We start from the raw sequence: 17,322 nt of genomic DNA on the forward strand, positions 1-17,322 counted from the left end.
AGAGAGAGGGAAAAACAGAATTAATATTCGGAGAAGATGCAAGAATACTAGAACTGAGAGATTCCAGGAAAGGTAACAAGATGGAGCTGTCTAAAGGGGAAAACAAACAGATGTGGGGTGATCTAATAGATACTTTGAAAAAAAATATGGCTTAATCACATGGATGTTCAGATATAGATTTCCATTCGTGAGAATTCCAAAATATATAAACGAGAAAGTAAAATACAGAAAATATGGAAATGTTTCAAAAAAACGAAGCAGAATCCAACGACTGTGATCAGCACCTCAGAAGTAATATTTTACGTTCACTGATAAGACCACTGACAGCATTAGCGGGATCTCCCCACAGTTGTTGCCTCATTCCAGAGGTCCCTGGTCATGACTTTCCTGTGGCAGATGGTCAGGCGATCCCATCTCTCCTGGTCATGCTAATGGATTTGTCTCCTTTCGTGAAGGTGATCACAATTCCAGCATCTTTGAGGTCTTCTGGCATTTTCCGTTTTGATTTGATGTTAGAATGCCTTTGTCTTCTTGGGCAAGCCTTGGTCTTCCCAAAGCTGTGAGAAAGTCGAGAATTTTAAACGTAGCTCAGATCAACTTTCAAACCAACCTCCCCTCATTGACTCTGTCTGTACCTCCCGCTGTCTTGAGAAAGCTGCCGACATGTTAAAGGACCCATCCCACCCTGGTGACACTCTAACACCCACTTTTTCCCTCTTTCACTGGGCAGACAATGCACAAGCTTGAAAACACAAACTTCCAAATTCAAGGACTATTTATTTATTTCTTAGATTAATCCCTCACTGGCAAAACAAGATGCCTTTGCATTGTTTTTTTTAAAACTGTACTTTCCCCCAAATCCTGTGCTTCATGAGTTATTGTAGCACCACTCCTTGCACTGTTTATTTATTTATTGATTGATTGATTGATTACTACTGCACTATTGGTTACTATCTGCTCTATGTGTTGACTCGCCTGAAAAGCATACAAAACAAAGTTTTTTTTACTGTAATTTGATCATGTGACAAAAACAATTCAATCCCAAGAGGTCGATGGTGACTTGCTTCTACTCCAGTTTTGTGGTTCTTCAGGTGGCTGGGAAGTTCAAGGAGAGGCTCCCTGACTCCACTAGGTGGGACAAGAGGTTCCTGAAGGGGTGGGAAGAATGTACAAGGATGTGCTACACACATTCCACTGGGTTTTGTTTTCTGTCAACAAAGTTGTTCAAGATCTTCAGCACATACCTTGGAGTCCAAAAAATCTACCATTCTAAATATACTCAACAACTGAGCACCCATGGCCCTCTGACCAACAGAGCTCCAAAAATTTACAATCCTCCATACCTGAATCCCAAATGACCAAAGCTTTTGCCTCAATACTCTTGGCTCTCCAGCTAAGGGAAACAACCTCTCAGGCACAATTCCAATGCCATCTACAAGTCTGCCGATGACACCACAGATGTTGGCAGAATCACAAACGGCAATGAGAAATCATACAGGAGGGAGATAGATCAGCCCGTTGAATGGTGTAATGACAAGAACCTTGTGCTCAATGTTAGCAAAACCAAGGAGGTGATTGTCCACTTCAGAAGGAAGTCAGTCCTCATCGAGGGCTCAGTAGTGGAGAGGGTCAAGAACTTCAAATTCCTGGGTGTCAACATCTCCGAGAATCTGTCCTGCAGCCTCCATGCTGATGAAATCACAAAGAAAGCTTGCCAGTGGCTATACTTTGTGAGGTGTATAAGGAGATTCAGTATGTCACCAAAAACTCGAAAACTTCTACAGGTGTACAGGGTGCTTCACTGCCCGGTATCTCAGGACAAGAATAAACTCCAGAGAGTTGTTAACTCAGCCTGCAAAAACCACAGGCACCAGACTTACACTCCATCAAGGACATCTATACGAGGTGGTATATTTTTTTTTTTAAAAAGCAGCTTCAAATACTCCCACCACCAAGGTCTCTTTGCTACCATTGGGAAAAAGGTACAGGAGCTGAAAGACGAGCACTCAACGGCGCAAGGACAACTTCTTCCCTGCTGACATCAGATTCCTGAATAATCAATGAACCAAAGACTCTGGCTTACATTTTGTACACTACCATTTTTATTTTTATTTAGAGTCATGTCGTAAGAACGTTTGCACTTTGATGCTGCCACAAAACACCGAATTTCATGGCTTGTTCTCGACAATAAATTCTGATTCTGAATCCTGTATGCCATAAGATCATCTCATTCATTCATTCAAATTACATTGAGTACAGACAAATCTTCAGTCTTTATCATTTGTTATCATGCTCAAATTTGCTATCAAAGCTATTTTTACCATGGAATCAGAAGAATTACAATAAGAACAATGTACTCGACAATCTGCTCTGATTTATGCTGTTCATATATAACTTTTCGTGACAGTACATTAGCATTGAAAATTTTCATGGGGGGCTCTAATAATATTGATATCTGAAAAGAAAATAACCAGGTGTGCACCTATTATAGAAACATATCAGTTCTCTACCTTAAATATTTCAGGCGCTGTTAGAAAATAGTAGAAATACCTGCAGAATCGGTTTTCACTTTCAGTCACATTTGGACCAAAAATAAATCTGCCACCAGTGTTCGCATACCATTCCACATTCATATATCTTTCCAGTTTCGTACACATTCCACATTATTTCAGAGAGTGTGGAATATACTTTCTAAAAAGATGTTAACCTCTCATTCTATTTAATGCACACAATATATAGTAAGGCCACTTGTATCCGGAAATTCAAGCATCTGGCAGCCTCAAGCAACCGGCAAAAAAAGATCAAGGGAAATAAATTTTAAAAAACCTAAAATAAATAAAAATAAAATAAGATTATATTTTTTTCTGAAGTAACACAAACTTTTGGTTAAGATGTGAGCAAATATTCAGCCAGTGGAGTGACTTGGTCATGTTTTGCTCATAGAAGCTGTTTGAATAAAGTTGTGTGAAACTGCAATGTCGCAACCAGGATGAAGACCTGTCGCTCACCACAGGGGTGACTCTCTTACAGTACCTCCTTAGTAAGAGTCACCCCAGTCAGAGGATTTATCTGTAAACTTGGGGATGGGGTTAATTATCTACAATGCTAGTCTTAGTCTTTCACATGGTTACATGCTTTCAAAGAATGGGACTGAAAATAAAGTAATATACTTTAAGGTTTATATATTCATGCAAGTGAAGTTTGATCAGTGAAAGTACAGCATAGTATTATTGTCTTTTAAACTATTTATTATTAATGCAGGCAAATTAGTTCGGCATTGTAAGAACAAGCCTCAAGCAACTGTAAAATATACTTCTCCGGCATCTACTACCAGGGTTTTACTGTATTAGAAAGCCATTTCCTTGGAGTTAATGGGCAGCAGCAGAGGGGGAGCAGTGCCATGAACAACAAAACCACTATCTTGAAACACTGGCTGAAATCGAGAGGATACATTGTATCCAAGAAGAGGTCTTCAAATGTCTGAAACAATATTTTATACAGCTATATACTTTTAGCTTGCGACTTGTAAAGATGATGGATAGATCCAAGTCCAGATAGGGACATGGAAGCCCACTACTTGGGAGGGGACACTTAAGGCCCTTTTTCTGCCTGAGCTAATTAGAACCTCCTTTTCCTTGATCTCCTTAGTTAAGATTTATGTCCAGGGGAACAACGGAACAGTGGATGGGGAAGAAAATTTTTAGGCATGGGACATAATTCAGGATTATGGAATGGGAAGCAGCTAGTTATTTCAAGTAAGAATCAGACTTAAAGAAAATGTTTACATGCCAACTTACCATCATAATCAAAATAGACACAATTTTTAATTTAAAAAAAAATCCCTAGCTGCTAGTTAACACTTGAGATTGACTTTCAAATTTGACATGGCAATCACTTCTATTGACATTAAAACTGATATGGTCAAGATACAACAAAAAGAGAATTGGCAGACAAAAAAAATGTGAAATACTACAAACATATAAGGTGGAGGAGAACATAATGAAGATAAAACAGAAGTATTATGAGCTAGGAGAAAAAAAACGCACAAAATACTAGCCTAGCAACTTAAAACAGAACAAGCTAAAAGAACGGTATTGGCATCAAGGAAAAAGGACAAACAGATTACATATAACCCAACAGAGATCAATGAAAACTTCAAGGAATTCTACAAGCAATTATACTGAACTGAGAACGAAGGGAAAGAAGACGAAATAGATGAGTTTCTAGCTAAAATTGAACTACCGAAATTGTAAGAAGAGGAACAAAATAAATTGATAAAACCATTTGAAATAGAGGAAATACAGGATATATTAAAAAAGCTACCGAACCATAAAATGCCTGGAGAGGACGGACTCCCACAAGAATTCTATAAAACATTTAAAGACTTATTAATTCCTCCTCTCCTGGAAGTAATGAACCAGATTAAAGAAACACAAAACATGCCAGGTTCATGTAAAACAGCAATAACTACAGAAATACCAAAGACGGGGAAAGATCCACTAACACCAGCATCGTATAGACCAATATCTCTACTTAACTCAAATTATATGATGGCAAAACTATTAGCAAACAGATTGGCCGACTGTGTACCAAAAATAATAAAACTAGATCAAACTGGATTTATTAAGAAAAGACGAAAAACGGACAATATCTGTAAGTTCATTAACTTAATCCATGCAGTACAAGGAAATAAGACGCCAACAGTGGCAGTTGCTTTAGATGCAGAGAAAGCCTTTGACAGGGTAGAATGGAATTATTTATTCAAAGTACTACAGAGGTTCAACCTACCAGAGAAATATATTAATTGGATTAAAGCATTATATAAGGGACCATTGGCAAAGGTGACAGTAAATGGATATATAATCGAACCAATTTAAATTAAGCAGGTCAACTAGGCAGGGATGTCCACTATCTCCCTCACTGTTTGCTTTAGCTATAGAACTCTTGGCAGAACTGATAAGAACAGAAAATAAAACAAAAGGGATAAAAATAAGAGAAGGAATATAAAATCAGTCTATTTGCAGAGGACATCATAGTATACTTAACAGAACCAGAATTATCAATAAAAGAATTACAGAAGAAATTGAAGGAATATGGAGAAGTATCGGAGTACAAGATCAACACAAATAAAAGTGAAGCGATGCCAATGAATAATGCGGATTTCACAAAGTTTAAGAAAGAATCACCATTTAAATGGCAAACACAAGCAATCCGGTACCTAGGTATTAGACTAGATAATAATCTAGGTCATCTATACAAATTAATTTATCAGCCATTAATGAAGAAATTACAAGATGACTTAGAACATTGGAAAGATTTACCACTAACACTGATAGGAAGGGTAAATTGCATTAAAATTAATATCTTCCCAAGGATACAATACCTATTTCAATCGTTACCAATTCCCTTAACAGAGAAATTCTTAAATGAGCTAAATAATAAGGAAATTCTTATAGAAAGGGGGGGAAACCGAGGATAGCGCTAGGTAAATTAACAGAAAGGTACAAACAAGGGGGCTTACAGCTACCCAACTTTAAGAATTATTATAGAGCAGCACAATTAAGATATCTATCAGATTTTTATCAAACAAAGGAAAAACCAGATTGGACGAGGTTAGAACTAGATAAAATAGGGGAGAAGGTACCTGAACATATACTTTATAAGTGGGATGAAAAACTGGTGCAACATAGAAGTTCACCAGTACTGCACCATCTGCTCAACATTTGGAAGAAGATTCACATAGAAAGGAAAAAAATCAAATTACCACTACCAAAATTATTATTGACGCAAAATCAACTAATCCCTTTCACAATAGATAACCTTTCCTTTAGAGAATGGGAGAGAAAGGGATCAAAAGAATATAAAATTGTTTTTTGGGAAATAATTTATTATCTTTTGAACAAATGAAGTAGAAATATGGAATAACTTACGGTACAATGTTTGCATACCACCAACTGAAAACCTACTTAAAGGACAAATTGGGAAGCAGGCTGAGGTTACCAGAAGGAAGCAGCTTTGAATATGTGATTACAGACACAATGATAATTAAAAGATTTATTACAAACATGTACATCAAGCTGCAAAGAAAGAGAACAATGAAATAAGCTGTAAACCCAAACAAAAGTGGGAACAAGATCTAAACATAAAGATAAAAAATGAAAAATGGGAAAAGCTATGCTTCGGATCTATGAGAAATACAATAAACATGAGGTTACGCATGATACAATATAATTGGTTACACAGGCTATATATCACGCCCCAAAAGTTAAATAAATGGGACCCAACAGTATCAGATAGATGTTTTCGCTGTAAGAAGGAAACGGGAACAACAGTACATGCAATTTGGGCATGTGAGAAAGTGGAAAAGTTTTGGGAAGATCTAAATCAGGTATTAAATAATATCACAAAAAGCAACATACCAAAAAATCTAGAGATCTTTCTTCTAAGTAATATAAGAGAAGAATTAGGCTTCAAATTGGATGAAGCACAAAAAAGATTTATTGTGATAGCCTTAGCTGTAGCAAAAAAATGTATAATGTCAACCTGGAAATCAGAAGAGAGCCTGAGAGTACAGCAATGGTACATAGAAATGAATAAATGTATTCCATTGGAAAAAATAACATATAATTTAAAAAATAAAGTCACATTATTTGAACAAATTTGGGAACCGTACATGGAATACAACAGAGAGGGCCTACTGTGGACCTCCACCCCCTAAAATGATAGAATGAGAAGAAGACGAAATGAACTGACCCAGTATGTAAAAGATGACACAATTTTCTTGTTTATTCTCATTGTGTGATGACATTGTTTAATGGGTTTATTGTATTGTATATGTTGAACATTTAGAGGGTAGGGAGGGGATGGGAAGGAGGGAGGGAAGGGAGGGGGGGAAAAAAAGGGGAGAAAATGACACTGTGTATATTCAAGAGGGAAATGTTTGTGTGTATCTTGGTTAATAGTGTGAAAAATTTTAAAAAAATTTAAAAACTGATATGGTCAAAATCTGCAAATCCAAAGTGTCCGAGGATTGGGTCAGTCCCAATTTTCTGGATTCTCAGGCAGAACTCTTAAAATTAAAATTTAAGGAGGAATAAAGAAGAGATGATTCGGTAAATGTTGATAGTTTATTCATTGACAAATACAGCTTGCTTCCTAAATCAAAAAAGACTGGATTTCTGGCATCCGGTGTTTTGGACTTCTACTGCACTTTTGTACAGTACATTCGGCATTCTGAAAATGTGGAATTGTAACTACTGTCTTGGTTGTGTACAGAGAGAGAGAGAGAGAGAGAGAGAGAGAGAGAGAGAGAGAGAGAGAGAGAGAGAGAGAGAGAGAGAGAGAGAGAGAGAGAGAGAGTCAGGATCACCCGTGTGGCAGTGAGCCAATGAGAAAGTCAGAGGAGTTCAGCTGGGTGGTGCTTGGGGAGTTGAAGAATGCAACCTTGTGTCTCGTGAATACAAAAGAAAGTCGACTTCATGGTGTGAGTGCATTCTTTATTTATAAGCTGTAGTTAATCAGTGCCATTACACTACACAGGAGAAAACAATAAATCGGCCCTCAATGAAACCACAATGATGAGAATAAGAAAGTGACCATCTTCTGCATTAAAGACCCATCCCTTCCACATAGTTCAGGACGTGAATCAGCAATTTATGTTCTAATCTCAAAAGTAATCCATTGGCTGCAAAACAGTTTCCAAAACAAAATTAACAAAGTAGTGGTAAACATGGTGCCTCAATGCAGCTGTACTGTTTTCTGCTTCCATTAACTTCATGGGATGAATTTCAGAGGTTGCAAACAATATGTTGCAATTGCAATGTGTTTAGTACTAATGACAAGGTATGAAACTCAAGACATCATTATTTCCTTATATATATCCTTCCTCTCCTGTTATAGTCTGGAATTAGAAGTCACCATATGTTGAGAGGAAGTCATTACATTCAGCCATGATATACGTCCCAAATCCTCACCAGCATCCTCTGCTTGAAATACTTCCTTTTGCCAGTCGTTCAACAGCAACTTACTTACTAAAAACTGTTCAGCATAATCCAGCCTTGCTTGATGAGGTGAAACTAAAATCTGTCAACGCTGTGATTACAGTAAAAAAAAATGCTGGAGGCGTTCAGCAGGCATCAACCGCATTATCCGTAGGAGATAAAGATACACTGTATAACCAACTTTTCTTTTTAACCAAAAATAGACTTTATTGACAATAGAATATTTACAAATGTCAAACAGTTTAAAGTCTCTTACCACACTTAATTCCTTTTTGAAAATATTTTTGAGTTTAACATACAAGCATAAATACAGAATTGACAAGTAAGATATTGGGCATCTGGTTTGGAAGAAGAGGTATATGGCATGTATAGGCAACATGGAGCAAATGAGATAACTCTCAAGAAAGAAAATCAGGAAGGCTTAAGGAAGTCATGAGGTTGCTTTGGCAGGCAAGATGAAGGAAAATCCTAAGGGTTTTTACAAGTATATAAGGAATAGTAAAGGACAAAATGGACTCCGTGAAGATCAGAGTGGTCAGTTTTGTATTGGGCCAAAAGAGATGAGAGAGATCTTAAATGTTTTTTTTAAACCCCCCCATCAGCATTCACTCAGAAAAAGGGCCCAGAGTCATGGGAAGTAAGGGAAACAAGCAGTGAGGTCATGGAACCTATACAGATTAAAAAGGAGGAAGTACTTGCTGACTTAAACCAAATAAGGGTGGATAAATCCTCAGGGCCTAACAAGATATTCCTTCGGACCTTGAGGGAGGCTAGTATCAATTGCAGGGGCTCTGGCAGAAATATTTAAAATGTCAAATATTTAAAATGTCCTTAGTCACAAGTGTGGTGCCAGAAGTTTAGAATGTAGCTCATGTTGTTCCATTGTTTAAAAAAGGCTCCAAAAATAACTCTAGAAATTTAGGCCAGTGAGCCTAACATCAGAGGTATGCAAATTATTGGAAAAAGTGTTCTAAGGGATCAGATATACAATTATTTGGACTGACTAGGGATAGCCAACATGGTTTTGTGCATGGTAGGTCGTGTTTAACCAATTTTATAGAATTTTTCCAAGGAGGTTACTAGGAAAGTTGATGAAGGAAAGGCTGTGGATGTTGTCTACATGGACTTTAGTAAGGCTTTTGACAAGGTCCTACATGGGAAGTTAGTCAGGAAGGTTCAGATGCTAGGTATTCATGGTGAATTAGAGAAATGGATTCAACAATGGCTTGACAGGAGAAGCCAGAGAGTAGTGATGGATGTTTGCTTTTCAGATTAGAGGCCTGTGACTAGTGGTGTACCTCAGGGATCAGGCCTGGGACCATTGTTGTTTGTTCTCGATATCAATGATCTGGATGATAATTTGATAAACTGGATCATCAAGTTTACAGATGACACTATGATTGGAGGTGTTGTGGTCAGCGAAGAAGGTTTTCAAATCTTGCAGAAGGATATAGACCAGCTGAATGAGCTGAAAATGGCAGATGGAGTTTAATGTGGACAAGTGTGAGGTGTTGCATTTTGGAAGGACAAACCAAGAAAGGACATACACGGTAAATGGTAGGGCAATGAGGAGTGTGGTAGAACAGAGGGATCTGGGAAAGCAGATACACAATTCCCTGAAAGTGACATCACATGTGGATAAGGTTGTAAAGAGAGCTTTTCGCATATTGGCTTTCATAAATCAATGTATTGTGTAAAGGAGTTGGGATGTTATGATAAAGTTATACAAGTCACTGGTGTGGCCAAATTTAGAGTACTGTGTGCAGTTTTGGTCACCTAACTACAGGAAAGATATCAATTTACTAGGGTGTTTCCCAGACTTCAGGAACTGAGTTGCTGGGAAAGGTTAAACCGGTTAGGACTTTAATCCCTGGAGGGTAGATTTGATAGAGGTATTTAAAATTATGAGAGGAGATAGACAGAGTAAATATAGATCGGCTTTTTCCCCCACTGAGGGCAGCTGAGATACAAACCAGAGGACATGGATTAAGAGTGAAAGGGGAAAAGTTTCAAAGGAACATGATGGGGAACTTCTTCACACAAAGAGTGGTGGGGATGTGGAATGAGCTGCCAGCTGAAGTGGTGAATGCAGGCTCAACTTCAACATTTAAGAGGAATTTGGATGGGTATATGGATGGGAGAGGTATGGAGGACTATGGTGTCTGCAGGTCAGTGGGACTAGGCAAAAAAAGGTTCCGCACAGACTAAAAGTGCCAAAAAGGCCTGTTTCTGTGCTGTAATGTTCTATGGTTCTAAGAGAGGTCAAGCATGGTAGATAGAAATGGGTGGTATCTAGATGACCATTTGAATCTCCATGGCCACAGATAAATATCAATGGATGCTTGATGGTTCAGAGGTCCAAAGTGCCTGTTTCTATACTGTATGACTCTATAATTGTAAATGAGATAGAAAGTTTCTTACTCCTAAACAAAGGACAATGGTCAAGAGGAACAATAATTTAAATAAAGACATAAAAGAATGAAGTTATTATCTTTGAATGACTACAAAGTCTCAACCTCTTCCTATAATACCTTTGTACATCAATACAACTGCCCAGTAATTTTATACACAACTCCATGAACATTTGATTTTTATTATTGGACATCTGCTTGTCCTGCTCTGGGACAGTCTGGATTTCAGTCGACTCGATCTGTGCACAGTGGAACACCTATATTTTTTGACTGCCATCAGAGATAAAGCTGATTCAATTGCTGGCCTGAATAAACAACAAAGTGACTGGTTTCATTCATGAGGAGACCATAAATTGAGAGATGAAGGATACATCTGGAGCATTCCCTGGAAAAACCTGGAGCCCAGAATGTTGAGGGCAACCACGCCCTTTCAAATTGCCTTGTAACCAGGCAAGTTACTAGGTTGAAGACCCAGATACAGGGCTATTTGAAAGGGCCAAATCAGCCAAGCCCAGTCAAAATCCACCTGCATCCCAGACCTACCTCAGAGGTGGTCAGGGAATCCAGTAAAACTCACCCAGGCATCTTCCTCCACCTATTTGTAAGGGGAAATGACAGGAAAAACACAGGAACAGGGGATTCCTTGTGCCTGCGTGAAGCATCACTCACCATGTCATCGCAGGGGCAGGATCCCCCTTAAAATGCCGGGTTGGCAATTTAACAGATAGGTTAGGCTGCTATTTGAAAGGTGCAGAAGGCACACAACAACCCAGAAATGTCACCCGGGTCCCAGGAAAGCTACCCAGCTGCTGCAATTTGAAAGTGCCCAGAAATCACTGTCCCAAAACATGATCTAACTCTCACCACATATGTTGTGTGGCCTACTGAGTATTTACTCTCTTTGATGCTTAAGATGCAGTTCTAAGTAATGACAATTGACAGTTTGTTAGATCCAATATCATTAGCTTTATACCCAACTCCTTTCTACCATAGTGACTGCTTCCACTTTTCCAAATTAAATGCCATTATTTGATTTTTATAGCAAAGCATCTAATTCAGTGGGAATTCTGTATTTCATTGCCGCCCTGTAACCCTTGCAGCGATAGGATAATCACATCATATATAATTTCAACACAAGCCATGAGAGCAGACTTTGAGATATTCACATCGTACATTAATATGGGTCAGAATATCTGATAACTGTAGCGGGGATCGCTATGATTAAAGCTCGAGGTTGAAAGAAGACTTGCATACCAAGAGAATGTTATCAACTGGCTTTATTGGGCTGCAGCTCTGCCTTTTATGGGCAGCCAGCTGTGTCACCACCAGGGCTTGGCTTGAGCGAGGCCGGCTGTTGATTGGTTGCCCCGGATGCACGGGCTCAGATTGGACCCTCTGCGATCCAATGGCAGTGATTGGTCAATTCGACTGCTATTCCTGCGGCCTATGGGAGCAGGCATCCCATATCACATTCAATGACTGTTTGCCATGTTGGGTCACAGAGCGGGCTGCTACGTAACCAAATTATTGCAGTTCGTGCCATTTAAAACACTGAAACCACTTTTCTATGATTGCAATGTCCTGTCCTGCACCAAGATCAGCAGGGAAGACGTCCAAGTACAAATGCAGAAAATTAATTTTCAAAATACCTACTGCACTTCATGGTTTTTGCTTGAAGTAGACTTAAAATATGACAGGAAATCACAAAAATACATCACGAGATAGGAAATTAAGGTGATTTTTGTGATTGGAAGCCCAAACTCCATAAAATACTCACTAGTGTTCAGGAAGCAAATCTTTGACCAGAGTAATGGGATCCAGCTAAATGAACTAAGGAAATAGGTAGTGATAAAATTTAAGAGTGAAACAACACAAGAAAAAACATATTGAAGCGGTAAAAGGGTCTTCACCAAATAAACAGAAGAAAACAGGTATCAAAAAGAGGTCTCAAGGGGAATGGACAGGAGACTGTAATAAATGTGATAAAAGTGTCTCTGCACATCAATAAACCCAAAGAACAAACACTTTCTTTGTTTTGTTTATTTGTTTCATATCAGCACAGGAAATAAAGCAAACATAAAGGAGAATGGGTCTCATCAGGATGGGGAGCACTGCTTTAAATTTCAGGCAGGTTTAAAAAACATGAAAATTTGTGCATCTATAGACCAACTACAACTGAACCCTGTTTGACTAAAATATCTGAGAGAAAGAACGAAGCTTAGTGTGATTCCAAAGAAGTGTCCAGGATATATTACAGAAGTCTTCACAATAACCAAGAGCTTCTGGCAAAATGGTCAAAACTTTTGCTATAAATCTACTTTTGACCAAAGTTCAAAGACAAAATGTGTTGAACTGAATTAAATTGTTTACTGTTGCTTTTTCCAAGGTAAAGTGAAAAACTTTATTTGGTGTTCTATCTAAATAAGTCAACCTATGCACAAAATATAGTGCAAGATTAAAATCTAAGGTGCGGGCGAGAATGTTGCAGCAAAAGTACAGAGTAGAGGGTTAAGAGGAAAATTAAACAGCTCAAGGCATCATCTTTTACTAATGTGAGCTGCTTGAACCTGAAGATAGGTGCTGCTTTCAAACCCAAGTGTCTGCTGCCTGATGGGAGGAAGTAGAAGCCATTATGAACAGGGTGGGATGTGTCATTTAATGTATGGGCTGCTTTCCCAATGCAGTGGAAGGTGAAACTGGAGTCGATGGAGTGGAGGGTGGTTGGTGTCATGGCCTGAGCTACATTCACAATTCTCTGCTCGGTTTCTCCTCTGTTTGCCCAGAGACGTTGCATCATCAGGCATTGCTTCTACACTTAACAGGGGGAGGGGGAACTGTACATCCTGCTTTTACACTCACTTCAGACTCCGAAATCCTGAGCAAGCATGGTGTCGGCAAGTGCAACGACAATGGGCGCCTCCTTTTGGAGCTCTGCGCAGAACAGCGGCTTGTCATTACAAACACCCTTTTTCAGCAGAGGGACAGCCTGAAGACTACCTGGATGCATCCCCGATCCAAACACTGGCACCTCCTGGACTACGTCCTGGTGCGAGAAAAAGACAAACAAGATGTGTTCCACACCAGGGTCATGCCCAGCGCGGAATGCCACACTGACAATCGGCTGGTTCGCTGCAAGCTCAACCTTCACTTCAAGCCAAAGCCCAGGAACAGTAAAGCCCCCAGAAAGAGGTTCAATGTTGGAAACCTGCAGTCAGACGAAGTGAGAGGAAACTTCCAGGTAAACCTCAAAGCAAAGCTCGAGGATGCAATCCGCCTCACGGACTCGTCCCCTGAAACCCTCTGGGATCAGCTGAAGACTACCATACTGCAATCCACTGAAGAGGTACTGGGCTTCTCCTCCAGGAAAAACAAGGATTGGTTCGACGAAAACAGCCAGGAAATCCAGGAGCTGCTGGCAAAGAAGCGAGCTGCCCACCAGGCTCACCTTACAAAGCCGTCCTGGCCAGAGAAGAAACAAGCCTTCCGTCGTGCATGCAGCCATCTTCAGCGCAAACTCCGGGAGATCCAAAATGAGTGGTGGACTAGCCTCACCAAGCGAACCCAGCTCAGCGAGGACATTGGCAACTTCAGGGGTTTTTACGAGGCTCTAAAGGCTGTGGACGGCCCCTCACCCCAAGTCCAAAGCCCTCTGCGCAGCTCAGACGGCAAAGTCTTCCTCAGCGACAAGATCTCCATCTTCAACCGATGGTCAGAACACTTCCAATCTCTTTTCAGTGCCAACCGCTCAGTCCAAGATTCCGCCCTGCTCCAGCTCCCTCAACAGCCCCTAAGGCTAGAGCTGGATGAGGTCCTCACCCAGGAAGAGACATATAAGGCAATTGAACAACTGAAAAGTGGCAAAGCAGCAGGTATGGATGGAATCCCCCCAGAGGTCTGGAAGGCTGGCGGCAAAACTCTACATGCCAAACTGCATGAGTTTTTCAAGCTTTGTTGGGACCAAGGAAAACTGCCTCAGGACCATCGTGATGCCATCATCATCACCCTGTACAAAAACAAAGACGAGAAATCAGACTGCTCAAACCACAGAGGAATCACGCTGCTCTCCATTGCAGGCAAAATCTTCGCTAGGATTCTCCTAAATAGAATAATACCTAGTGTCGCCGAGAATGTTCTCCCAGAATCACAGTGTGGCTTTCGCGCAAACAGAGGAACTACTGACATGGTCTTTGCCCTCAAACAGCTCAAAAAAAAGTGCAGAGAACAAAACAAAGGAATCTACATCACCTTTGTTGACCTCACCAAAGCCTTCGACACCGTGAGCAGGAAAGGGCTTTGGCAAATACTAGAGCGCATCGGATGCCCCCCAAAGTTCCTCAACATGGTTATCCAACTGCAAGAAAACCAACAAGGTCGGGTCAGATACAGCAATGAGCTCTCTGAACCCTTCTCCATTATCAATGACGTGAAGCAAGGCTGCGTTCTCGCACCAACCCTCTTTTCAATCTTCTTCAGCATGATGCTGAAACAACCCATGAAAGACCTCAACAATGAAGACGCTGTTTACATCCGGTACCGCACGGATGGCAGTCTCTTCAATCTGAGGCGCCTGCAAGCTCACACCAAGACACAAGAGCAACTTGTCCGTGAACTACTTTTTGCAGATGATGCCGCTTTAGTTGCCCATTCAGAGCCAGCTCTTCAGCGCTTGACATCCTGTTTTGCAGAAACTGCCAAAATGTTTGGCCTGGAAGTCAGCCTGAAGAAAATTGAGGTCCTCCATCAAACAGCTCCCCACCATGACTACCAGCCCCCCCACATCTCCATCGGGCACACAAAACTCAAAACGGTCAACCAGTTTACCTATCTCGGCTGCATCATTTCATTAGATGCAAGGATCGACAACGAGATAGAAAACAGACTCGCCAAGGCAAATAGCGCCTTTGAAAGACTACACAAAAGAGTCTGGAAAAACAACCAACTGAAAAACCTCACAAAGATAAGCGTATACAGAGCCGTTGTCATACCCACATTCCTGTTCGGCTCTAAATCATGGGTCCTCTATCGGCATCACCTATGGCTCCTAGAACGCTTCCACCAGCGTTGTCTCCGCTCCATCCTCAACATTCATTGGAGCGACTTCATCCCTAACATCGAAGTACTCGAGATGGCAGAGGCAGACAGCATCGAATCCACGCTGTTGAAGATCCAACTGCGCTGGGTAGGTCACGTCTCCAGAATGGAGGACCATCGCCTTCCCAAGATCGTGTTATATAGCGAGCTCTCCACTGGCCATCATGTCAGAGGTGCACCAAAGAAGAGGTACAAGGACTGCCTAAAGAAATCTCTTGGTGCCTGCCACATTGACCACCGCCAGTGGGCTGATATCGCCTCAAACCGTGCATGTTGGCGACTCACAGTTCGGCGGGCAGCAACCTCCTTTGAAGACCGCAGAGCCCACCTCACTGACAAAAGACAAAGGAGGAAAAACCCAACACCCAACCCCAAACAACAAATTTTCCCCTGCCACCGTGTCTGCCTGTCCCGCATCGGACTTGTCAGCCACAAACGAGCCTGCAGCTGACGTGGACTTTTACCCCCTCCATAAATCTTCGTCCGCGAAGCCAAGCCAAAGAAAGAAATTTAACAAAAGTGGGAACTCCAGAACGCAACAGTGGTTGGGAAACTGCAAAGGAAACAATTCTAAAAGAAAAGCATGCAAGTCTGCAGACACCATGGTTGAAGTAAAAACACAATGCTAGAGAAACTCAGCTGGTCAAACAGCACACTTTATGTTGCAAAGATAAAGAATGTTTTGGGCTTGAGCCCTTCAAAGGATGAACAAATGTCACCTGAACACAATTCTAAAAGGTTGTGCAATGGCTCACAGACCAGTCTCTTAAGAATTAGATTGGAAGTCGCAAGATCTTAAATTAATGAGTGGTGTTACTTTAGTGCTGGTTGGAGACATATCAAACGTTATCAGCAATTCCACAACATATGAAAATACATGATATGAACACCTGTATTAAAGCTTTATATGGTTGGGGACTTGTTATATGATTGTTCTTCTTTGGCTTGGCTTCGCGGACGAAGATTTATGGAGGGGGTAAAAAGTCCACGTCAGCTGCAGGCTCGTTTGTGGCTGACAAGTCCGATGCGGGACAGGCAGACACGGTTGCAGCGGTTGCAGGGGAAAATTGGTTGGTTGGGGTTGGGTGTTGGGTTTTTCCTCCTTTGCCTTTTGTCAGTGAGGTGGGCTCTGCGGTCTTCTTCAAAGGAGGTTGCTGCCCGCCAAACTGTGAGGCGCCAAGATGCACGGTTTGAGGCGTTATCAGCCCACTGGCGGTGGTCAATGTGGCAGGCACCAAGAGATTTCTTTAGGCAGTCCTTGCCTTTTGTCAGTGAGGTGGGCTCTGCGGTCTTCTTCAAAGGAGGTTGCTGCCCGCCAAACTGTGAGGCGCCAAGATGCACGGTTTGAGGCGTTATCAGCCCACTGGCGGTGGTCAATGTGGCAGGCACCAAGAGATTTCTTTAGGCAGTCCTTGTACCTTTTCTTTGGTGCACCTCTGTCACGGTGGCCAGTGGAGAGCTCGCCATATAACACGATCTTGGGAAGGCGATGGTCCTCCATTCTGGAGACGTGACCCATCCAGCGCAGCTGGATCTTCAGCAGCGTGGACTCGATGCTGTCGACCTCTGCCATCTCGAGTACTTCGACGTTAGGGATGAAAGCGCTCCAATGGATGTTGAGGATGGAGCGGAGACAACGCTGGTGGAAGCGTTCTAGGAGCCGTAGGTGGTGCCGGTAGAGGACCCATGATTCGGAGCCGAACAGGAGTGTGGGTATGACAACGGCTCTGTATACGCTTATCTTTGTGAGGTTTTTCAGTTGGTTGTTTTTCCAGACTCTTTTGTGTAGTCTTCCAAAGGCGCTATTTGCCTTGGCGAGT

General features: G+C 41.3%; 1 protein-coding gene across 12 annotated transcripts in view; it reads right to left on the reverse strand.

Annotated features, from left to right (window-relative positions):
• rnf144aa (ring finger protein 144aa) overlaps positions 1-17,322 on the reverse strand; it is an 85,868-nt gene that overhangs the window by 47,443 nt on the left and 21,103 nt on the right. For 2 of the 12 annotated variants that reach the window (XM_069886217.1, XM_069886219.1), the window contains exon 2: positions 285-557. The exons of the other annotated variants lie outside the window; for them this stretch is intronic. The gene's annotated coding sequence lies outside the window, so the exon portion shown is untranslated. The remainder of the gene's footprint in view (positions 1-284; positions 558-17,322) is intronic. 12 annotated transcript variants of the gene reach the window in all.

Source organism: Narcine bancroftii, chromosome 6 (assembly GCF_036971445.1).
Source record: "Narcine bancroftii isolate sNarBan1 chromosome 6, sNarBan1.hap1, whole genome shotgun sequence".
In the NCBI taxonomy this organism is placed as follows: Eukaryota; Metazoa; Chordata; class Chondrichthyes; order Torpediniformes; family Narcinidae; genus Narcine; species Narcine bancroftii.